The following is a 25,555-nucleotide window of genomic DNA, read 5'->3' on the forward strand; positions in this document are numbered from 1 at the left end:
CCTCTATTGTATTTATTTTTCTTCTCTCCCTGCATTTCTTAAACTAGCAATGATGATACTATAAAAAATAGTATCTACAATTAGATAAGCTTTTTAGTATGACTAAGAATGTAGAACTACATTCAAATTAAATGTATTTGAAACTTATCCCAGCATGTTCTAGCTATGATGACTTTAAGCAGTAACTCAAGCTCCCTGTCTTAGTTTTCTCAGTCGTAAAGCACTAAAGGTAAAAACAAAAACTAAAAACAAACCAAAAAACAAAAACAAAAACAAAACAAAAAAACCCTCCATTATAGGGTTACTGTGAAGATTACTTTATTTATCACATATTAGATGCTTAAAATGATCAAATTCAATAAAGATTAGTTGTTATTGTTATTATTACAGTACTTGGAAAAGTAAAAAATAAAATAAAAAATACATATATGTCCAAGGTTTAGAGCAAAATGATTCATTTGATGTAAAGATATCTAAAAGAGGGGCGCCTGGGTGGCGCAGTCGGTTGAGCGTCCGACTTCAGCCAGGTCACGATCTCGCGGTCCGGGAGTTCGAGCCCCGCGTCAGGCTCTGGGCTGATGGCTCAGAGCCTGGAGCCTGTTTCTGATTCTGTGTCTCCCTCTCTCTCTGCCCCTCCCCCGTTCATGCTCTGTCTCTCTCTGTCCCAAAAATAAATAAACGTTGAAAAAAAAAAAATTTAAAAAAAAAGATATCTAAAAGAAAAAAATTAGATTAATTTAAAATTAATTTAGGGGCACCTGGGTGGCTCAGTTGGTTAGGCATCCAACTCCCAGTTTCAGCTCAGATCATGATCTCACAGCTTCGTGGGTTTGAGCCCCACATCAGGCTCTCGGCTGGCAGTGCAAGGCCTGCTTTAGATTCTCTCTCCCTCTCTCTGCTCCTCCCCACTACTTTTCTCTCTGTCTCTCAAAATAAATAAATAAAAACTTTTTTAAAACTTAAATTAATTTACAGTTAATTTTGGAATGCATTTGTTTTGAATTTACTCTGATCAAAGTAATAGAGAATATTTATAAATCCAAGAGCATGAAACCTATGGCCAAAAATAGCATGTAGCAATAAGCTACTAGAATGCTGTGGGCAAGCAAGTCCTGTGAAATCTAAGAGTATTCTGCTGTCTATATGCATTCAACTCTTGTACAGTCATACTAAAACAATGCAGGTCCCTAGATACACTAGGCCTTGCTACTGATTCTTAGGTTTTGGCTTGAGTCTTAGATTGCAAGTATCTGGCCTAACTCAGCTTAACCTAATGGATCACACAGCTGAAAGAAATGGACCAACTGTTCAACCAACAGAATATTTTTCATTTCTTTGAGTGTGCCATGTTTTCTCCTCCAAATGAGCTCAAGCAGGTGTTATATATAATATTTTCTCTGGATAACTGCCTTCTTTACCTATTACTTATATTTTAGATCTCATTTTAAATATCGTTTCCTCGAAGAAGACTTCTGACCATATTTAGAGTACTTTCATACAACCATCCTACACTCTCTTAGCAACCCCTTGATCAGATAATTCATCATGCTTTACCATAATTATTTAATTTTGTTTCATTTGCTTAACTTTAGTCTTTTTTAGAAAAAGGACAGTATCTGTTATGCTAAGTGCTATGTTCCAACCAATTAGGACAGTGCTTGATATAAAATAATATTAGATGCTCACTAAATATGTGAAAAGATTCACTAAATGAGAATACATTGGGTATCTGAGATCTATTCTTGTCTTATATTTTACTTTTATTATTCAGTTTCTTTGTTCTCTATTTCACAAAAAGTTTTCCTACTACCCTATCTTATATTTACTACTTCCAAGTGTGGTTTTTGAAGCAAAAATAGGCAATCATGTTTTCCTCTCCTTTTCTTATAGTTGTTTTCATAACTATGCTTTTAACCTGTTCAATTCCATCAAAAGTCCTTTTGAGTTTTATTAAAGATATGAATTGCAGATTTACAAAGTTCACCTATTTCTCACAGAAACATTATTTCAAAGAACCATGATTTTCTCCCAATACAGAGATCAGCTCCTTTTCTTTGTGCCTTATACTAAGTTTTTAATTAGTTATGTGAAGTATATTCATAAGATATTCATGTCGCAAGGCCTTTGACCAGGAAACACAAAGTAACCTGGGTTCTGAGTTGGTCCTGGCTGCCTTCCCAAGAGGGCTCAAAGGAATATGCACCAAGAAGTCTAAAAAAAATCAAAATAATATATTAATTATAACTTGGTGTTTGGTCCCCAAACACTATGCAGTACACTAATGATATGGGTGAACTGACATGGAACATATGGAAAACTTTTGTCTCATTTGCAATAGACTAGTACCCAAAGTCAAAGCAAATAAAATGACCTATTTCATCCTAAGCCATGCAAATAACAACATTTATAATTCCGTTGAGATGAGATGTGCCAGCACTTATGAAAATGTATCTACAGAGACAGAGCAGGAAACAGTTTATTATCCCCAATGTCTAGAATCTACCACCCAGCCATTCCTAAACTGTAAGAACAACTTTTGGCAAGGCTGCTATGTGAAAACAAGATGGAAAGGAGGAGGCAGGGGAACCTGGGTAGTTCAGTTGAGTGTCCGACTCTTGATTTTGGCTCAGATCATGATTGCAGGGTCATGGGATCGAGCCCCACACCAGGCTCCATGCTGAGCATGGAGCCAGCCAGAGTCTGTCTGTCTGTCTCTTTCTCTCTTCCACTGCCCTTCTCCCCCACTTGCACTCCTTCTTTCTTAAAAAAAACGGGGGGGAGGGGCACCTGGATGGCTCAGTCCTATAGGCTTCTGACTTTGGCTCAGGTTATGATTGCAAGGCATCAGGCTCTGTGCTGACAGCTCAGAGCCTAGAACCTGCTTCAGATTCTGTGTCTCCCTCTCTCACTCTGCTCCTTCTCTGCTCATGCTCACTCTCTCTCTCTCTCTCTCTCTCTCTCAAAATAAATAAACGTTAAAAAAAAAAGAGGAGGCAACAAAGGAGGTGAACACAAAGGAGAAAGGTAAGAGGGAAAAGAAGACAGAATAAAGAGAAGAACTCACTTTAACAAAAAACCCTGGCCTGTTTACCATACATGGAGACTGTATTTCCTAAAAAGAGCTGCAATATAATCTTTCAATGTCTATGATGTTCTCCAATGTGACCTCTCCAAACAAAATGTGAAGTCTATTTCTCTACCACTTCAATTTTGGGTAGGCCCTGTCACTGCTTTGACTAATAGAATATGGCAGAAATGACACTACACCGGTTCTAAGCATAGACTTTAACACTCCTGGCAGCTCCTGCTTCCTGACACTTCTTGCACATTTTTGGGATGTTCTCTCTCAGAACCCAGTTGCAATAGTGCAAAAAGCGGGTCATATGGAAAGGTCATGCTTCAGTCAACAGGCCCAGCTTAGCTTTCAGACAACATCAACTGCCAGCTATGGAAGTGAATCATCTGGGATGAACAGCCCAATCAAGGCTTCAGATGACTTCAACCCTAGCAAACATCTGACTACAACTATGTACAAGACCCCAAGAGAGACCACCTAGTGGAGTCAAGTCAAACCAAAGAGTTGTGAGACACAATAATGAAAGCACCATGTTTTGTGGTAGTTTATTACCCACCAATATATAGCCAGAACAGAATTTGATACCTAGGAGTGGAGGGCTACTACAACAAAATGTAAAATACAATTGACTCTTGAATCACATGGGTTTGAACTGTATGGGTCCATGTATAGATAGATTTTTTCAATAAATATTTTGGAAATATTTTTGGATATTTGTGACAATTTGAAAAAACTCACAGATGAGCCAGGTAGCCTCGAAATATTAAAAAGACTAAGAGAAAGTTAGGCATGTCATGAATGCATAAAATATATGCAGATATTAGTATATTTTATATTTGCTACCATAAAATAAACAAATCTATTACAAAAAGTTAAAATTTCTCAAAACTTATACAAATAAACACTAAGAGTCATGGTGGCATTTGCAGTGGAGAGAAATAAACAATTGTAAAGACTCTTAAGGACTGAGAACAAACTGATGGTCAATGGGTGGTGGGGGAGAGGGGAAAATGGGTGATGGGCATGGAGGAGGGCACTTGTTGGGACGAGCACTGGGTGTTGTATGGAAACAAATTTGACAATAAATTATATTTTAAAAAAACAATCAAAGATACAGTATGAGTCATAACTGTGTAAAATTAACTATACTTCACACTGTACTACTGGAATAATTTCGCAGCTACCTCCTGTTGCTATTTCAATGAGCTCAAGTATTGCAAGTATTCACTTAAAATACGATGTGACATTGCTTCCACATAGCCAGATCATCTCTCCAGTATTGTGTAAAAATACTGGACAAAGTAAAAAGTGATCCTTCACAGTTCCCAGGTATTTTCATTTCATTTGGTGCTGTACAGTATACCTCAAATAACATTGTGGGATGCATACAAAGTGCCACTAATGATGCTGGAAGTGCGCCCAAGAAGGAGAAAAAAGTCATGATATGACAAGCAAAAGTTGAATTTCTTGACATGCATCATAGATTAAGGTCTGCAGCTGCAATTGCCCACCATTTCAAGATAGCATTAGGACCACTGTAAAAACAGAAAAGGAAATTTATGAAGCCATTACTGCAGTTATGCCAGCAGGTGTGAAAAACTTGCACTTTTTGCAAGATATCTTTTTATTTCACACTGAAAAATGCAGTTCTTATGTGGGTGTCAGCTTGCTCTAAGAAAGACACACCTAGGGGCGCCTGGGTGGCGCAGTCGGTTAAGCGTCCGACTTCAGCCAGGTCACGATCTCGCCGTCCATGAGTTCGAGCCCCGCGTCAGGCTCTGGGCTGATGGCTCAGAGCCTGGAGCCTGTTTCCGATTCTGTGTCTCCCTCTCTCTCTGCCCCTCCCCCGTTCATGCTCTGTCTCTCTCTGTCCCAAAAAAATAATAAACGTTGAAAAAAAAAATTAAAAAAAAAAAAAGAAAGACACACCTATATGCTGTAATATGTTTCAAGAAAAAAAAAATGAAGTCCTTATATGACAACTTAAAGCAAAAGGAAGGTGATGGATCTAAAGCTGGAGAATTTAATGCCAGCAAAGGGTGGTTTGATTACTTTAGAAAGGGGTTTAGTTTAAAAGAAGCAGTTTCTGCCAACCCAACAGGCACTAGACACATCCCCAGACGCCATTAAGAAAATCATTGAGGAGAAAGGATATCTGCTTGAACAGGTTTTTATGTCGACAGAAGTGCCCTATTGTGGAAAAAAAAAATTCTGAGAAGGACATTTATTAGTAAGTAAGAGACAAACACCAGGATTTAAGGCAGGAAGGAATAAGCTAACTCTACTGTTTAATGCAAATATACTTGCATTTATGATCAGTTGGGTTTATAACTACCTTTATTTATAAAGCTGTTAACTCCAAGACATGAAGGGAAAAGATAACTACAGTCTTTCAGTTGTACAACAAGAAGGTCTGAACCATGAGAACACTTTTTCTGGATTGGCTCCATTGATGCTTTGTCCCTAAAGTCAGGAAGTGCCTTACTAGTAAGGAACTGCCTTTCAAAGTTCTATTGATATTGGACAATGCACTTAGAACCCCATGAGTTCAATAATGAAGGTGCTGACATGGTCTGCTTGCCCCCAAAACGAGGTCTCAATTCACCCTCTAAGTCAGGGGGTCAGAAGGACCCTTAAAGCTTATTACACATGGTACTATATGGAAATAATTATCACCACTACTGAAGAAAATCTTAATAAATAGAATATAAGGAAAATCTGTAAGGACTGCACCACTGAAGACGCCATCATTGTTATGGTCCTGAAAGCCATCAAGACTGAAACAATAAATTCCTGCTAAAGAAAATTATTCATTTTTACATGACTTCATAGGATTTAAAACAAAGCCAGTCAAGAAAATCATGAAAAATATTGTGGATATGGAAAAAAAAAAAAAAAAAAAAGGTGGGGGGGGTGAAGGGTCAAAGGTTTTAAGATATGGACCTTGGAGAAATTCAAGAGCTAAAAGACACCACACCAGAGGAATTAACAGAAGACAACTTGATAGAGATGAGTGTTTCCAAACCAGTGCCAAACGATGAGGAAGAAGACATGGAAGCAGTTGCAGAAAACAGATTGACATTAGACTATCTTGGCAGAAGGGTTCCGATTATTCTTCTTTTGACTTCTTTTATGATATGGACACTTCTATGATACAAATACAGAAATTAGAGCAAATGGTGGAAGGATTGATACCATACAGAAACACTTTCATGAGAAATGAAAAAGAAGTCAGAGAGAAATTGTTATGCTTCCATAAAGTTACACTGAATATGCCTGCCTCTCCTTCCACCATCTCCACCTCTTCTGCCTCTCCCACCCCTAAGACAACCAAACCAACCCTTCCTCTTTCTCCTCTTCCTTAGTCTACTCAACATGAAGAGAATGAAGATGAAGACTTTTATGATGATCCACCTCCATCTAATGAATAGTAAACAACCATCATCCTATAGTTAATAAATTTATCTGCTATGTATGTGTATAATCATGTGAAAATCTAATAACTTTAGAGTAAGAACTGTATGGGATACTTTTGTGTCTCCATCATCATTATTGCCTAAGTACGCATCATGTGCAAGACTTGTATAAACGTGGATAGTCTATCCTAAGTGGTATTTAATATAAAATGAATAATGTGTTAGTTTTCTTACTTTTTTAGCTTTTCTTTCAAGTAATTACATTACTGTACAGTATGCCTCCCTCTCATTCTTAGAGAAACTGTCTATCAGCCTATTATCACAGGTGTTTTTTAATATATGCTTCCAATATATTATGAATATGATTGTAATACTAAATTCCATAAAAATTTTATAATGATTCACTCATTAGTGTATAGGCGAAGCTACTGTGAAACAACTGCATTGCTTACACTGGGATAAAGCAATCATATTGCTGCTTCTTCATTATTAATACATGATTCATCATACTAATGTATAATTAGTATGATTTTAGTAAATAAGTATGATTTTTTTCACATTATCTTTTCATTTATCAGGTATATTGTTAGTAATACATATAATACCTACCATGTTTTATATAAGAGAATATTGATGTAGGTGCTGACAAACAACTCATCTTGTAAAATTGACATCAAGGGTATGGGTATTAGCCTCTTTGTTGAGACTTCAGAAATTCAAGGTAATGCCTCATAGACCCTTGAACTAGACAAAAAGTTTCTAAGCATCTAAAGTATATTATCCCATGCAGCTTCATAGTCAGGTCAAGGTAGAGAGGAGCTGGACTTGGAAAAAAATGTAGGTGTGGATTTGGTCTAATGTAATTGATTATACTTTGATATACAAGAAATCCACAGAGATAATTATTTCAGCTTGGACCGAAAAGGACAGAGATTGCTCATTATGAAGAGAGTCTCTGGGATCTCATATTCAACTGCAATCATGGGCCATGTCATATGGAGAATGAAGGCTAACTCAAAGGGCAAAACCAAGTTCCCCTGGGCACGACTTCCAGGGCAGATATGTGCTGTGTAGGGTCCCAGAATTGCTATGGGTCATTGAATGTTCATAAGCCTCCTCCAAATCCAGGCTCATTTTTTAACAAGAGTGTCTACTGTAGACATCTTAATGTAAATAAACATTGCATGTTGGGTCTGTAGGGAAAAATAATATTTTTGTAAGTTTGAGACCAAGAGGAACTACTTGAGAAATAGTTCCAAAGGAATTGGCACATGGATCTAGGTTTAGATGTGAGATCCTAACTATGGATTTGATGCCATAACCATGACACTTTGGTGAGGTAAGGGAAGAGGTGAGTGTATTTGGCGTACAGGACAGATGCAAATTGCTCTCGTAAGAAAGCACACTGAAACTTACTGCATTTGCCAAAAATGGCTCCAACAGTATTTCCCATTCCACATGTTCTTTTGCAATGTTAACTTCTCACCCCACCAAAAAGGTGGAATGTATCTCTCCAAACCCTTGAATAAAAACAGGACTTAAAACTGCCTGTATCAATAGAATATGATTGGAAAAAAAAAAGGCTGTGTCAGTTCTATACATGACTCTCAACCTACTTGAAAGCTTCTACTTCTTATTTCCTTGAAATACTCTTGGGACATTCTCTTTTGGAACTCAACTGTCATTCTCTAAGAAATCCTAGCTACTAGGAGAAGCCATGTCTAAGCCACATGGAGAGTCTGATTGCCCCACAATAGCCATAATCAACTATCAGCCATGTCAGTGAGTCATCAGGACATCCAGCCCAGTCAAGCCTTCAGTAGACTCAGCCACAGCCAAGATCTGACCACAACCATTTGAGAGACTGCAAAAGAGAGCCACCTAGCAGAGTGCCATCAACATACCTGCGAGAGATAATTTTTAAAATGTTGTTTTAAGCTATTAAGTTTTGAGATAATTTGTCACACAGAAATAACTGGAAGACTACACCACAAGAAGGAAAGAGATTGAGAACTGTGCTGAATTTTTAAGCCCTTTGATATCTCTTCCCACAGGGAATAAAATTCAATTTTTCATGGGCAATAATCTCAATATACGAATTAATATTCTGTGTTTATTATGTGCCAGGCTATATATGAACACCTTATATGAATATCTTATATATTCTACAGAGCAATGCACCAGCTTATTTTTATATTATTTTTATTATTACTACTTTACAGGTAAATTGAGGCTTAGTGAATTTAAATACTTTACTCAAAGTCTAACACCTATTAGTTAGTGGCAGAACAGAGATCCACACCCAGGTTAACCTGACACAAAAGACTATGCTTATTACTTACTACTATATAAGACTGGAAAGATCATCACTAATGTTTTATAAGCACAGATATTTCTCATCCTTGGAAAAAATAAGGCAAGGAAGATTACTGAGTAACCCCTAGAAACAAATACTAAATCTGGTGAGTTTATTTCCTCTTTTATCCCTAAAATAAAATATCTCCTTGCCATCATGGGAGTGATGTCAGTTTATGTTACCAGTTAAATAACCCAGCCTTTTGAAAAGAAGAGGAAAATAGCTGAACCATGGGCTGCCCAGTATATATCATTTTTTTTTCTTAGTTTTATTACAGTCAGAGACTATAAAGTCATTCTCCAAGAATTTTCAAACCTGGAAAACCAGATAATGGCTTGATAAGATTTATACTGAATCTGGATCATGCCTCTTTTTAAAATATGTTTGACGTGAAACACTGTGGGTTTAAGGTATACAGTGTGTTACTTTGATCTATTTATATATTGTCATAGTGTTGCCAATGTAGCTATATTTATCACATTACATAATTATAGTATAATAGTATTGTCTATATTCATTATACTGTGCATTAACTATTTCTGTCTAATTTACTGCTTGTTACAAATTCATGTTCTTAAAACACTATGATTCTTATTGCCACCCCCATCCCAATCTCCTGGACCCACCATTTTACTCTGATTTTATAGGTCTAATTTTTTTAAATCCCACATATAAGTAATAACATACAGTTCTGACCAAAAGTCAGGTCTTTCTCTGACTTACCTCGCTTAGCATAATGTGCTCAAGTTTCATCCCACTGCGTATATATACCACATCTTTTTTATCCATTCTTCTGTTGATTGGAATTTGGGTTGGACTTCTAATCTCTGTTGGGGTTTGAGACCTGTGGATAACTTTTCTCTATGTAGACTCTCCCCTATTCCTAGAGAGTTCTATGTACCAGGGCCAACCTTCCAGGACACATAGGTAGTAGGACCATGTTCAACCTCTTTGCTGCAGTTACTGAAAGATTTATTAGCCCTGTTGTATCAAGAAAGATTCACATTTTGGGGAAGTCACAATTTCTATCTTTATTGTCACATGTATCTTTGATCTACATACCTAAACATATGATGTGATTATCCACAGCTTTTTAAGTATTTGACTGCCACACAAACAGAAAGCAGTTCATTTTGAAAACTGCTGATAGGGTAAATTGCAAAAAGGCCAACAAAAGATTTCCCAAACCGTCCTATAGTTTCACAATATTTTCATCTCTGTTGTCTCCAAATACATGTAACAGGATCTTATTTCGTTTTCACATAAGGAAGGTGAGTTATGAGTCAATGGTTCATGTCAGCCTTCAATGTCATATGCACTCAGCCTAGCAAAAAATCTTTGCTATTTATAGGACCCACTGATTCTCCAGTTTTATATAAATTTCTCTTATTTTTATATTACTTTAATTATTATGACATTATTGCATATAATCCTTTCAACAAGCTTATGGGTGTTATTATCTACGTTTTTACATGTAATTAACTTGAAGCTGACTGTGGTTGAGTAGGTAATATAATTGAGGAGTAGCAGAATGAGAGGGTGCACTGTGGCCAGTCTGCCCCCTTCTTAGCACATTCTCTAGCCCTTAAAGCACTACTACCTGCCATACTTATATTTACAAAAAGAGAAGTATGCATCATAGAACTGTTGTTGTAGACAAAATCCTTGAGTTTAAATAACTCAGGATTTTGTTTACTAATTCAGATTGTGTGACTTTTGTCTCTTAGATTTAATTTACCATCTATAATATAGGAAAGTTATCATGAAGAATCTAAGAATTCTCTGATAGATACTAACACCTGATAATCAGGATATCCAAAACAAACAAAAATTTCTTCTTTAAAACATGCTCTTTGTTTTCCCCAAATTTTGTTAAGGTGTAACAGCTCTGAGTGATCTAAGTTTGAAGCTAGTTATCTTCAACTCTTCCATCACCTGAATTGTTAATGAGTTATTACCAGAAAATATTTTCCTAATGTTTTGAGAACCATAATTACCTCCTTACTACTCCCAGACCAGAAATGCTTCCAGAATAACGTTTTTAAATTCTGAAGCCATGTCATCAGCAAACTGGCCATATCCAAGTTTCAATTCTAAATTCTAGTGACCATGTATCTTCCACTGAAACAAAAGTGAGGTATTCTCTATTATGGAGGCTATTTTCCATATTCTCATGCTATTACTATTATTCACACTGTCCTCTGGGCCTCTACTTTCCTTTATCTCTGCTTACATGTGAAACTTTGAAGTCAGGGCTCAGCTGCATTACTGTTTCCCCAAGTCCTTACACATCATGAGTTCAAATTTGCTGAAGATTATTTTCCTCTATAATTTTTATCTTTGTCATATATTTTCATTTTTAGCACTTTTTTAAAGTCCTCTCCAGTCTTCTTATTCTAGAAAGATTCACTTCTAAGACTGTGAACACGAACACGAGGATGCATCAAGCAATTTCCAGTGAAGCCCAGGAAACAAATTAAGATGTGACTTGGAGAAATAGCAACAGTCAAATATAATTCTGGAACTGGGCAAATAAGACACTTCCTGTTTCTTTGGGGAGACTCTCATTGCCAAGCCTGAAAATGATAAAGTGTTGGTCTCCGTGTAAAGAGGCTCATGCGTCTTGAATTTTTTAGGTAGAAAGTGGCCATATATATGCATCAACTTAGTCATAATTTTCTAGTTACTACAGCACATAAAACTTACTGTGCTTTTTCCCTTTGGTGTTTTTTTTTAATCGTAGTGAACAATATTTTCTTAAATATCATCTACAATCTATGTCATAAATCAAAACACATGTGTCTCTCCATAAATTTTACTGTCATTACTAAAACTGAGATAAGCCAAAAAATTCTAAATTTCTGTCAATGTAATGGCTAATGGTTTCACTTTGATTAATATTTAATTAATCTAATAGTTGCCTATTACTTAATAGTAATCAAGTTTCCACTAGGAGTTTTTCTTAAGGTATTTGAATGTGATTTAACTTTACAAACAAATAGGAAATTTAATTTAGAACAAATTAGAAATCAGTCATTATAAATGGCTAAAAAAACCTAGACATTTTGGAAACATGTCAGACACAGAGCGTAATATACTGTCAAAAGGAAACAGAATTTTAAAGTAAGGTCATTTTAAAAATTATTTTTGATTTACCATATCTCTAAACTAAAGTGATAGGGAAATGAAACTGAAATGTAGACAAGATAATATATAAAAGAAAATATCACTTGATAATACAATTAGTCCACACACTTTACGATATTTTTATATGTGTATGTATGTACATTAGATTATTTATAGTACCTGTATGGATAGTCTCTCAAATCATTAATATAGTTTAAAATCTACTTGTTAAAATATAAAAAAAAATCAACATCATGGGATGCTGTTATAATTCTCTAATGGTTTGTGATTGATTCTATTTTTGGCTCCCATTTACTTTTGAAACCTATAGAATCAGCACCTCGAATTCATCCTAGTGGGTCTCTAACTTGCATAGTGGCAGAATGAATAGAATTTGCTGCAGATTCAGTGATAGTGTCACAATGATTTATTTTCCCATTTAATGTGAAATTTATATTTTTAATGTAAGCAAAACCTTTACAATTAAAAGACAATAGGCTGTGTTTCCCTGCAGTCAGTAACGAGAGTACTGATGGGGCATATGTAAGTCCTATCCAAAGCAGTGGAACCGGCAAACTTCAAACACCTCTGCTGCCTCTGCAGCATTTCAAATCAAATCAAATCATTCACTGAGCCCTTTTTGGAAAAGGGGTAATAACACTTCAGCAGCAAAGTCAGTGATAGAGAAGTCTTCAAGTATTTGATAAACCTACATTCAAATGAATCACTGCTAATTGCTATAGCACATACCAACATGTTCAATGCACTAAGCTGGAAACGGTTTTGTATATATATTTACTATAATCATGGAAGGTTTAAAAACATTCAATAGATATCCTTGAACATTTTGGCATGAATTTCTATTTAAGACTCCATTCAAATGTTAGCAGAAGCATGCCTCAAAATATTTAATGCAAATTTTATTACTACAGCATATTGGCACTGTTCAGGTCTTCTAAACTAAAATTACCTGAGATGGCAAAGCTTAGACATTAAAACTACTTAAAATCAATTTTAAAAATTTAGAAAGAGAGGTATAGTGTGATTTCCACTTTAGACTCCAAAATATAAAGAGCTTAGAAGTGGTTACTCTCATCCTTCCAATAAGGAAAACCCTGGACACAGTGAAAATCAGTGATATTTCTTAGATTTATTAGAGAACTGAGGTCTCAAGGCACATCACCGCTCTTAAATCTGGAGACAAAGGTGAATCCAGAGAATCACAGCTAGGAGCCGCTTATCTATAGCAGAGGCTATATGAAAGGCTAATATGAAAGTAAAAAATTCTTGGTGGCCCTTGGATTATGGGACTCATATTTTCATCAACTTCCCTTCCAGGAAACCCATCACATTCTTAGAATCAGGATCTAAGAAAGATCCACTTATAGGGGCACCTGAGTGGCTCAGTCAGTTAAGCGTCTGACTTCGGCTCAGGTCATGATCTCATGGTTCATGAGTTCGAGCCTCCCATCAGGATCTCTGCTGTCAGCATGGAGCCTGCTTTGGATCCTCTGTCCCTGTCTTCCTCTGCCCCTCCTCTGCTCTTCCCCCCGCCCCCCGCCTCAAAAATAAATAAACATTAAAAAAAAAAAGATATACTTATAACCATGGTAGGGGGCGGAGGAAAAGTAACATTGTAAAACATGTCCAGAACATTCTCCATAACAAAGGCCTATTCTCCATGAGATAGTACTCTGTCAGAGCACAATTTTGAATGCTTACCCAAACTGGGGAAAGGAATTCCTCCCAACTTACAGTCCTCTCTAGACTTACTATCTCACCTGAGGGGAAAAATAATTAGCAAGTTTCAAGATATCAAGGAAATAAATTGGGAACATTAGAATCAGGGAATATTTCCCTAAAATCAGGGAAACAGTTGGAACGGGCTGAGACACAGATCCATTGAAAATACTTAATTAGATTATAGAATGCTCCTTCCCCGAGTGTCCATCAGTAGATGAATGGACAAAGATGTGATGTGTACACACACATACACACACACACACACACACACACACACACACACACACGTATACACACTAGACTATTACTTAGCCATAACAAAGAATAAGATCTGGCCATTTGTGACAACAAGGATAGACCTAGAGGGTACTATACTAAGTGAAGTAAGTCATACAGAAAACAAATACCACATGATTTCACTTATATGTGGAATCTAAAAAACAAATGAATAAACAAATAAACAAAAAGCAGAAACAGGGGTGCCTGGGTGGCTCAGTCCGTTAAGAGTCTGGCTCTTGATCTCAGCTCAGGTCATGATCTCACAGATCCAGCCCCGCAGTGAGTTCTGTGCTGACAGTGCAAAGCCTGCTTGGGATTCCCTCTCTCCTTCTCTCTGCCCCTCCTCTGCTTCTCACTCTCTCTCCCCCTCTCTCTCAAAATAAATAAACTTAAAAAAAAAAAAAAGGCAGAAACAGACCCATATATACAGAGTGAAAACTGATGGTTGCCAAAGGGGAGAAGGATAGGGGAAAGAACAAAATAGGTGAAGGGGAGTGGGAGATACAGGCTTCTAGTTACGGTGTGAATAAGTCAGGAAGATAAAAGGTACAGCATAGGGAATATAGTCTATGTACTGTAATAGCATTTATGGTGACAGATGGTTGCTATACTTGTGGTGAGCATAACATATAAGCTTATGGAATCACACTAAGCACCTGAAACTAATGTAACATTGTATGTCAATTATACTTCAATTAAATAAATAAGGAAAGACTACCACTATGCTAAGGCTGATCCATTAGATTATAGCTAAAAGAGCTGCAAGGCACATACACTCTCTGAGAAGACCCAAAGTCAAAAGATGAGATAAAAATGAGGAATTTGAAGCCTCTGGCGCCTACTACTACAACAAACATTAAACACAACCCAACTCCTAGCCAGATTAACATAAATTCTCACCTGAAACCTACTTATTTCAGTTCCTATTACCTAATTAACTTGTGTGATCTACAACAAAAAGCTTAAAAGGCATGCCAAAAAGAAAAAGAAGAAAAAAAATTGAGGAGACACAGCAATCATCAGAACCAGAATCTAATATAACGGATCCTGGACTTAAGGTAGTAAAATAACAATGATTAATATGCTAAAGGCTCTAAATAAAAAGTAGACAACATGCAATAACAGATGGGTGATATTAGCAGAAAGATAGAAACTACAAGAAAGAATCAAAAGTAAACTCTAGAAATCAAAGACAGTAACAGAAATGAAGAGGGCCTTTGATGGGCTCATCAGTAGATGACACAACTGAGGAATCAGTGAACATAACGGTATACCTAATAAAATTTCCTGAGCTGCCAAGAGCAAACTATAATGTAAACTATAGACTTTGGGTGATTATATGGCAATATAGGTACACTGACTGTAACAAATATACCACTCTTGTGTGAGATGTTGATTGCGGGGATGGCTATGTGTGTAAGGGTATGGAGTATTTGGGAACTCTGTGTATCTTCCATTAAATTTTTCTGTGAACGTAAAACCGTTCTAAAAAATAAAGTTTACAAGCAAACAAAAACTTCCCAGATTGAAGTGCAAAGATAAAAAAAAAATAAATAAATAAATAAAAAGCTGTAGGACAATTTCAAAAGTTGTAACACACCTATTATTGGAATAATAGAAAAGGCCTAATGAAAGAATGGAAAAGATTTTCAGAAATAACAGTTGAGCACCTTTTAAAATTAATGGCAGTCATCAAAACACATATTATGGAATCTTAGAGAACACCAATCAGGATAAACACAAAGCAAACAAAAACCACCCAGGCATATCATACTTCAACTATGGAACACTGAACGGAACAAGGAAACAGTGAAAGAAGCAAGAGATAAACAAAGAACAAAGGTTATGGTAGATTTCTCACTAGAAACTCTTCAAGGTGAGAGTTGGGCAAAATATTTAAAGAGTTCCAAGAAAAGAATTTTATATCCAGTGAAATCACTCTTCAAACGTGAAGGAGATATGAAGACTTCTCAGACTAACAAGGAATGTCACCAGCTGTCTCGCCCTTCAGAAATGTTAGGGGCGCCTGGATGGCGCAGTCGGTTAAGCGTCCGACTTCAGCCAGGTCACGATCTCGCGGTCCGTGAGTTCGAGCCCCGCGTCAGGCTCTGGGCTGATGGCTCAGAGCCTGGAGCCTGTTTCCGATTCTGTGTCTCCCTCTCTCTCTGCCCCTCCCCCGTTCATGCTCTGTCTCTCTCTGTCCCAAAAAAAATAAATAAAAAACGTTGAAAAAAAAATTAAAAAAAAAAAAGAAATGTTAAAAGATCTTCAGAAACAAGAAAAATTATATAGTTCAAACTTTAATCTATATAAAGAAAAGAAGACTATCAGAGAAGAAATACACAAAAGTAAAATAATGTAAATTTTTAATTGATCTAAAAGAGAAGTTTACTTAAAGTAATACTAGTAAAACATATTGGGTGATTACAGTATATGGGTAAATAAAATGAATGACACAAATTGCTATGGACTGAACTGTATTGCCCTAAAATTAATATGTTAAAGCTCTAATTCCCAGTATGACTATATTTGGAGACAGAGCCTATAATGACGTAACTAAAGTTAAATGAGGTTATAGCAATGGGGCTCTGATCCTACAGGATTAATGTCCTTATAAGAAGAGACATCAGAGAGTTCAGGCTCTTCCTCTGCCATATGAAGACAGAGCAAGAAGGCAGCCATATATAAGCTGGGAAGAGAGCTCTCACCAGAAACTGAATTTTCTGGCACCTAATTCTTGGACTCTCCAACCTCCAGAATGGGGAGAAAATAAATTTTTGCTCATTAAGTCACCCAATCTCTATTACTTTGGTATAGCAATCCACGTAGATTAATGCAGTAATATAAAGACCAACAAGAGCAATTGGGAATGTTCTATTATGAGTATCTGCACTGCATTTGGTGTGGTATAGTGTTTTTTGAAGGTGGACTTAGATTAGCTAAAAATATATTTTGTAGTGGCGCCTGGAGGGCTCAGTTGGTTGAGCGCCCAACGTCAGCTCAGGTCATGATCTTATGCTCGTTGAGTTCCAGCCTGGGCTCTGTGCTGACATCTCAGAGCCTGGATCCTGCTTCAGATTCTGTGTCTCCCTCACTCTTTCTGCCTCTCCCCTGCTTGTATGCTGTCTCTTTCTCTCTCAAAAATGAATAAGTAAACTTAAAAAATATATGTATCTTGTAAACTCTAGGAAAACCACTAAAAATAGTTCTTAAAAAGTACAATTGATATGCTATGAGAGGAGATAAAATGGAATCATATAAGAGCTCAATTAAAACCAGAGAAGGCAGGGGGTGCCTAGGTTTAAGCCCCACATCAGTCACTGTGCTGACAGCTCAGAGCCTGGAGCACTGCTTCAGATTCTGTGTCTCCCTCTCTCTGCCCCTCCCCCCACTCAAAAATAAAATAAACAATTGGGGATGCAAGCTGGTGCAGCCACTCTGGAAACCAGTATGGAGGTTCCTCAAAAAACTAAAAATAGAACTACCCTATGACCCAGCAATTGCACTACTAGGCATTTATCCACGGGATACAGGTGTGCTGTTTCAAAGGGACACATGTACCCCCATGTTTATAGCATCACTATCAACAATAGCCAAAGTATGGAATGAGTCCAAATGTCCATCGATGGATGAAGGATAAAGAAGATGCAGTATATATATATGTATATATATGTATACACACACACACACACACACACACACACACAATGGAGTATTACTCAGCAATCAAAAAGAATGAAATCTTGCCATTTGCAACTACGTGGATGGAACTGGAGGGTATTATGCTAAGTGAAATTAGTCAGTCAGAGAAAGACAGATACCATATGACTTCACTCATAGGAGGACTTTATGAGACAAAACAGATGAACATAAGGGAAGGGAAACAAAAATAATATAAAAAACAGGGAGGCGGACAAAACATAAGAGACTCATAAATATGGAAAACAAACAGAGAGTTACTAGAAAGAGTGTGGGAGGGGGGATGGGCTAAATGGGTAAGGGGCACTAAGGAATCTACTTCTGAAATCATTGTTGCACTATATGCTAATTAATTGGGATGTAAATTTTAAAAAATACAACTAAAAAACTAAAAGACACAAAAAGGTGTTTGCAAAACCAAATAAATAAATAAATAAATAATAAATAAAATAAATACTAAAAAACAATTTAAAAAAATTAAAAAACCAGAGAAGGCAGAAAAAGGGGGGAAGGGAGGAATCAAAGAGCAAATGCAATAAAAAGGAAATGATTACAATAATAGTACATAATAATCCACCTGTAACAATCATCTTAAATATGAATAGTCTGAAACCATCAATTGAAAAACACACATTGTGAAAGTAGGTTAAAAAGAAAAAAGTAAAAGAAGACACAAAGATATGCTATCTACAAGAAGCACACTTTATATATAAAGATCATATATAGATGAAAAGTAAAAGGATAAAGATGTGCTAACACCAATCCAAAGAAAAGTGGAGTAGCTGTATTAATTTCACAAAAAGCAGATTCAGAAGAAGGGAGATTAGGGGCGCCTGGGTGGCGCAGTCGGTTAAGCGTCTGACTTCAGCCAGGTCAAGATCTCGCGGTCCGTGAGTTCAAGCCCCGCGTCAGGCTCTGGGCTGATGGCTCGGAGCCTGGAGCCTGTTTCCGATTCTGTGTCTCCCTCTCTCTCTGCCCCTCCCCCGTTCATGCTCTGTCTCTCTCTGTCCCAAAAATAAATAAAAATGTTGGAGAAAAAAAAAAAAAAGAAGAAGAAGGGAGATTATCAAGCTGAAAGAAGGACATCGTATTACGATAAAAGTGTCAATTCTCCAAAAGACATAAAGATCTTAAATGTGTATGCACCTAACAATAGCGCATCAAAATACAGGAGGGAAAAATTGATAGAAGTGAGAAAAGAAATAAATTTATTTTATTTATAAATTTATAAATTTATTATCTCTGACATAGAGATCTCAACATCCCTCTGTCAGTAGTTGATAGATCAATTCAGTATGGATTTGCATGACCTAAACAACAATAAATTTGATATAACTGACACATACAAAAATACTCCTCTCAAAAGCAGAATCCATATTTTTCTCAAGCTCACACTGATACAGACCACATTTCAGGCCATAAAACATACCTTATTTTAAAAGAATAGAATTTATACAAAGTACATTTTCAGTCTACAATGAAATTAATTTAGAAATTAATAGCAGAAAGGTAAAAATCCCCAATAAGGAAATTAAAGAGCACACTTCTAAAAAGGCAGAGGTCAAAGAAAAAGCCCCAGGAGACTTTAAAATTATTTTAACTAAATGAAAATTAAAATACAACTTACTAAAATGTGCAAATTCAGCTAAAGCAGGGCTTAGAGGAAAATATATAGGGATTTAGAAAAATCCGAGATCCTTCGAGCTCTCCCAGACCCCAGGAAGTCTTGAAAACCAAGTGGCATCTCCAGAACCAATGTCTGGCACCCCAGCCTTGGAGGAAAATGTTAGTTCTTACTCCTCAGAGAAAAGCATTATATTCACCTCTGAATTCCTAGGAGACCCTGCTAGAGGGGATGGCATCCCAAGACAGAAGAGAGGGCCCTTACAGAGCCCAGGAGAAAGCTCGCACACTGTCAGCACGCGGTCAGCAAAAGGCACCTGCGCTCAGAAAACCGGAAGAGACCCAGCCTCACCCCTCCTTTGAGGAGCCTGGAGGCAAGGCAAGAAAAGGTTCCCAAGGAGGTGGGTAAGAATCGGGGGCCCTCTCCCCAGCGGCCTTACAACTTGGACTGGGACACGCTGGCTGACCCAAGCCTAAACCCATTTGGAGCCGGCGCTAAGACGGGCCCCAAGTAACCCCCAGGGCGGGAGGCCTGGCGCGTGGCCACCAGCGGCAAGCTGGGCCTGCAACGCGGGGAACTCACCTCCCAGCCTACGAGCACTTTCAGCCTCAGCGGAAGACTCTCCAGTTGGTGCGGCCCACACCAGGGAGGGAAGTCCTCCCGCCGCCTGGGGGGTGCCCACCAGGCACTGAGCAGGAGCCTCGTCGCGTCAGCGGGGGTCAGAGCCTGCCTGGGCCCTGAACGACGAGACCCAGCTGAGGTGCACAGTCTGGGGCGGTGTGGGACTTCGTTTAAGGAGTCGGCCTTGAGAGTACTGTCCTTGTTCCTCAAGTTCCACCCACTCCGGAAGGAAAGTCTTTGGAGACCCGCGCCATCATTGGGCCTGACACAAGCCGTGCGCAGGACGCAGGCGCCTCCCTCAGGAAGTGCTTCTGAGGCGAGGCTGCTGGAGCCTGGCTCCCTAGGAACTGCAAGTGTTCCCGTGCTGGGTGGTCGGTCTGTCTGTGCTCCGTGGTGGCAGCTGCTGCCAGCGGGGCCCATGGTGAACGTGTTGCGGCGCAGGCAGAAGGACCCGGATGCTGCAGTGGGAGCCGCGCAAAACGAGAACCTGCTGCTGAAGAGCAAGTGTGAGGAGCTGCACAGGAGCTCAGGGGGCTCATGTGGAGATACTGTTAGATCATGGACAGGTTTGAGGCGATTCTGTACCAGATGATGGAGGAGGCTCGGAAACACAAGGAACTTGCCAGAGATAAAATCCAGAAGGTTCTGAAAGAAACAGGCCAATTTAGGACAGACCTGACCTCCAGGTAAAAATCTTTCTTTGACCTCTTCAAAAAGTTTGAGAAACAAAAGAAGGTGCTTGTAAGGGTGGCTGGTGACACGGGCCACTAAGAATTGCACAGAGTAGAGCAACAAGTAGGACAGAGTTTATTCACTCTCCAGGGGAGGGGAGGGGCCAGACATCAAGAGAGATGTCGGCCCTAGTCTCTGTTAGGATGGACCTTTTAAGGGGTTTCAAGGATGTGAGAGGACTGCAGCTGTGCCCATGGAGGAGGGTGTATGGGGAGGGGCTCAGCTCTTGGCCAAGTAGAGCAGGTGACAATTTGGGGGGTGGGGCCTGGCGGGTTCTGTCCAGGGCTCATCCGGGATGTGGGTTGTGATCGGGCTAGAAAAGAATATGTTTTGTAGTTGTGTTTTATTTTCTGAGAATGAGGGCCACCATGACCTACAAAACAGAGTTCGGGCCAAGTACAGATACCTGTGAGTTTTGTCTATAAGCTTGTCTGGAGGGAGGGCTTTGAATAGAACCCTTTCAGTGCTTGAACACTACTGCAACATATGAAGAATCCTGGAAATATGTTGACGATTACGTAGTAAAAAATTGAAAAGGAAGGCCAGAGATACCAAGCGCTGAACATCCAGGAAGAAGAGAAACTCAAGCTGGCCAACAAGGAGATCGCCCAGGTCTGGGGCCAGGCGGAAACAGATACCTTGGTTTCCCAGTGAGCCTGAGGAGAGAGCAGATGCACATCCACTCTCTGGAGAAGACCATTTAGCAGAAGACTAAAGAATATTATGAAATGATCAGAATCTGTGATGACCTCATTTCCAAAATAGAGAAGATCTGATGTGGGAAGTCAGGAAACTGGGAAAGAAGAAAAAAAATCAACTCTATACTATAATCTGTACATATATAAAGACATAAAAAAATGACTATATTTATATTTGTTTTTAATGCACAATTATACAGTTCTTGGCTATTTTTTTTTACTTATTATGGTTATCTCAAATATTAGAGAAATGTATGAGATCTAGATCTCATGAACTTTGAGTTATATTACTGTGAAAATCATAGTATATGGCTGAATTTTAGTAACTGTTAAAGCTTAAAATAATAAACAAGCTTACCCTTTGGCAATGATAGGCCAAGATTCTAATATTTTCAGTTCTGTTTATACTAATTTTAAAATGCAAAAGTCGGGCGCCTGGGTGGCGCAGTCGGTTAAGCGTCCGACTTCAGCCAGGTCACGATCTCGCGGTCCGGGAGTTCGAGCCCCGCGTCGGGCTCTGGGCTGATGGCTCAGAGCCTGGAGCCTGTTTCCGATTCTGTGTCTCCCTCTCTCTCTGCCCCTCCCCCGTTCATGCTCTGTCTCTCTCTGTCCCAAAAATAAATAAACGTTGAAAAAAAAAATCTTTAAAATGCAAGAGTCCAGAGAAGGGATGGTGCAAACAATATATATATATATATATATATATATATATATATATATATATATGAAATTCTCTACATAATATATATATTATGCAGAGAATTTTATTTTAAGCTATATAGCTTAAAATAAAATTCTCTACATAAAAGGAAAAATTCAAAACAGGAAATAAATTTAAGTATAAAACTTAAATTGGTTACAAGTGGAAAATATAATATCTTTTCATGACTTTAGAGATCCAGGGGAATACAGAGTATTCCTGCTAATCTGAACTAACAATTTAAAACAATCCCAGATAAGAGTGGGCATCCTCAGGATAGTATGGCCATAGGTGCAATCCAAGGTGAGGGGTTTACTCATTTGTCCCATAGGCATTTAGGAGACAATTTTCATAAAATGAGCCTTGACAGAATTAAGATATTTGCCAAGATCCAAGTGCAATTAAAAAGCAGATGCAGTACCTGTATACGTAAGTAAGGAGCTGCTCTTTGACCTACATAATGGGCCAGTGAGTAAAAAAGGTATATATCATGGCAGTAAAATTTATACTTACAACTTTTAGTAAAGACAAATTTAACACCCTAAAGTAGACATCGTAATGAAATTAACTCCTTTGTACTTATCATACACTTTTAATAATTATCATTTCATGGGACTTATGAACTCATCCATTTCCCAACTCCATATCATTATGAAGCAAATATCAGACATCACGCCATTTCATCCATAAATATTTCACTGTATCTCTCAATGATAAAGTTTTTAAAACCATAGTCATAATATCATTATTATAAGAAACAGTTGATTCTTATTATCTCTAAATACCTAATCAGTGAGTCAAATTTCCAACTGTCTCATGAATGTCATGTTTCTTTTGGACAGTTTAAATCAAAACCAAACAAGGTCCACATTTTGTGATTGGTTGACATGCCTCATGTTGCTTTCATTTTTGTTTGTTTGTTTCCTTTACTATTCATTTTTTTGAGGAAACCACGTCATTCGTCATGTGGAATCTTTCACCATCTGGAGTTGGCTTTGTATTCCCATAGTATAACTGTTATCCTCTACCTTCTAGCTTTCCCATGAAATATACATTCAATTTAGATCAAATTCCAGTACAACTTGGGAATGGAGAAGTGGACTTTATAGGTGATAATTGATTATTAATACTTAGATAAAATAAATTAATTTTAGATTGCAAAATTTTGATATTCTAATCCTGCCACTTCTTATATTACTACCTATAAATTTTCCACAAAGAAAGTATCCCCCTTATCTATTTTTCTGGCTTAATTTTTTCACTTTATTGACCAATTTTCAAAATAATGCATTGGTTTACTAGTATTCAGCAACATTGAACAATTGGTATTTTACAAAATATCATTATGACATAGAGTTGACATACATCAGGATTTTTAAATATTTCTTATTTTCAATAAAGGGCAGTTATTTTCATTATTGTCAAACTGTCCCATATTTGCGCAATGGGAGTCTCTTCATTGTGGCTCTTGATTATTTTCACAAAATCGTGATAGTTTTATAGTTTTCTAGATTTCCTGCATGACATTTGCTATAGGATCATCTTGTGCATATTTTGTTCCAGATCTGAACTCCACTATTTCTCAAAGCAATACAAGTTCCTTTTTTTTTTTTTTTTCTTTAAATTACATTTCAAGATCATAGTCAGGGTTCAAGTGGTACTTGTTTTGCTTCTGGGTTGGTCACTTTCTCTTAGGCCTTTAAAGTGATATACCTACAGAACATGCTTTATTTTTTTAATATTATATAATGAGTTCATAAAAAGTTTTAAATCTATTAATACACATTGTTAAATAATTACAAAATAAAAATCGAAGCAAACAGTCTCAGAGTGAACTCAGTATTGATTTTCTATCATGATGAGAAATTGAGAACCTTGAAAATTGACCTTTGATGATCTATAGGAAATTTTTGTAATTCCCTCCACTCCACCTTGATTAAAAACAATGAAGCCTGAAGCCTGAAAAAAAAATTGAACCTTTATTATACATACACCAAGTATATAGCTTCACTTACATTTTATAAATTTTAAACTTCAGCATTTTTTTAATTACAGAAAAACTCTGCCAAGGGGAATAAATTATTGAATTCAATGACTCAAAGATAAAATTATTTTCATCCTAGAAGAGTTCATTTTAGTATGTACATTTTATAAAGAAGCTTATGCACAAATGGATTGTGTGATTTTTCTCAATGCTGACAGTTACCAGTTTTTTTAAATTGTCCTTACTCCTAAGTTCCTTTTGTTTTACTATACCACAAAGACTCATACTATTTCTTTTTCTTTAATTTAAATCTTAAATCTTATTAGTTCCTGTATACAGTATAAACTTATAGATATAAAGAAGGAAACGTAGTATTTTTCCAGGAGCTTTATATTATTAATAAAGGAGAGAAAATATAATTGATAATTATTGATGGGTTCTATTTTATGTATTTGAAATAGGTGTCTTTCAGCTAATGTTTTTCAAAATGCTTAGCCCTGAAATTTGCTCGAATAAAACTTTAAATGATCCCTTAGACTCTAAAGAGAACTATGAAAGACCTTTTCTAAATATTAACCCTCAGAGATTATCTAGACAGGATTTTCTTATCCAATCATGTTGAAACCACTTTAAAGCTTTACAATACTATAACAACTCTCAAATAGAGAAACTGAACAGAGTTTCATTCTTTGTTTCTGAAACCTTTATTAATTGCATTGAGCCTCCAATCAGGACAGAAGGAATGAATACATTTTGTTCATCAGTTTCAACTTATCAATAGCAGAAAATTGCTTCTAGCCATATCATTACATATTGGCGTGCCTACTCATTTTCTCCCGTCACTAGAAGATACCAGTTGATCCCCCATCAGCACTTTAGCCTGCTTTCCACTCAACATATGATTAGCCAGGAGATGGGTCAGAGAGATACAGCCATATGAAATTATACAACACATGCATCTGCACTGATTTTTGAAAGAATAGATTTTTGCTGCCCAATAACTCAAACCTGTGAAGCAATCCATATTCCATAATTAACGTAATATTCTGATGCCTGTGTGTATGGAAAAATAAAGGGCAAATACTTTCTGTCAATAATTAGCCATCTTTCAAGTGAACTTATTATATCTTTAAAACTGTACCCAAATGAGGTCAAGGTGTTCAGCCTCTAGGAAGAGTACCATTACAGATAATGCCAAGTATTGAAAAGAACACATTAAATTAGACACAGAGATAAGCCTATTATTACATTTGAATCCGGGCCATTTTCTACATTTATAATTTTTTCCATTTTAAAAAGAAAGTCTTCTTACATTTTTAATTTATAATGCATACATTGTCTCTAATTTCTAACATGTAAAGGATATAATTACAGGTTGTCATAAGGAATGCTATCAATGTTTGAAATGAATTAATTAGATGTCACTGCTACATATTCATTTAAAAAATATTTTTATAGCAACTGAAATTGTGAATGTTTGACTTCTTCTCCACTTCTGTTG

The sequence above is a fragment of the Puma concolor genome, chromosome B3, assembly GCF_028749965.1.
Source record: "Puma concolor isolate L17-30 chromosome B3, mPumCon1.1.hap2, whole genome shotgun sequence".
In the NCBI taxonomy this organism is placed as follows: domain Eukaryota; kingdom Metazoa; phylum Chordata; class Mammalia; order Carnivora; family Felidae; genus Puma; species Puma concolor.